Source organism: Engystomops pustulosus, unplaced genomic scaffold, assembly GCF_040894005.1.
Source record: "Engystomops pustulosus unplaced genomic scaffold, aEngPut4.maternal MAT_SCAFFOLD_527, whole genome shotgun sequence".
Lineage (NCBI taxonomy): Eukaryota > Metazoa > Chordata > Amphibia > Anura > Leptodactylidae > Engystomops > Engystomops pustulosus.
Window position 1 is genome coordinate 46,544 of NW_027285406.1, and position 957 is coordinate 47,500.

The window sequence follows — 957 nt, forward strand, 5'->3', positions numbered from 1 at the left end:
TCTGCACTGGGGTATTGCATCCCTGGTGGGGCGACCCTGGAAATCTCTGCCCCTTTCCACTCTTTCGGTTGGGCCTCTCGTCGGGGCGAGCGTAAGTCGGCAAGCAGACGTGGGAAGAGGCTTCTTACCGGTGACACTCCCTTCGTGAGAGAGGCAGGTACTCGCCCCGGACCCCGGTCCAAATCTGCGCGGGCCGGACGGCCTCGGCCCTAGCCGAAGGCCGCTCCCGCGAAGCCAGGGAGCCGAAAAAATAACCCCGACACCCTCCGCGACCTCGCGTGCTTCCAAAGCGAGGGGAACCTTTGGCCGAGCGGGGCACCCGAAGCCGAACCGACCCCAACCCCTCTTCTTACCCCAGGGCTGGGCTGACCAATCCCCTGATCGGGTCTAAAATGGAAGAAGGGGATTCGAGGGAAGGGGCTGGCGGAAGGCAGTTGCCCGACGGAGTAGGCGAAGGCCAGGCCGTTTCCAAATCCCGAGCCAGAGGAGGGCGAACGACGTTCTTCATCGACCGACGGCGAGGCTAGGGCGAGGGCGGTGGCTGCCGCGGGGAAGACTCCATTGCTTGCCAGCGTGCTAGGAGCGGGGCCGACAGGCTGCTCGGGGTATGGCATCCCCGGGGGCCCACCCTGGAAATCTTCGCTCCTCAGCCGCTGCAGGTTATAAGGTCCCGCCGCGCGTAAGCGCTCAACTCCCCGACCCACGGACGTCGAGCCCATGGTGAGCTGACAGTTTCGTACGGGGAAAAGGGGTCCTCTGGCCCCACATCGATCGAGGGGGTTTAGATCCGCGGAGGCACGCACCGCGAGGCGAATCGCTGCTTTTCCCCAAGAGGTTAACCTTCAAACCACCGAGTAGGTTCGGGGCAGGGCCGACTGTCTGCACTGGGGTATTGCATCCCTGGTGGGGCGACCCTGGAAATCTCTGCCCCTTTCCACTCTTTCGGTTGGGCCTCTC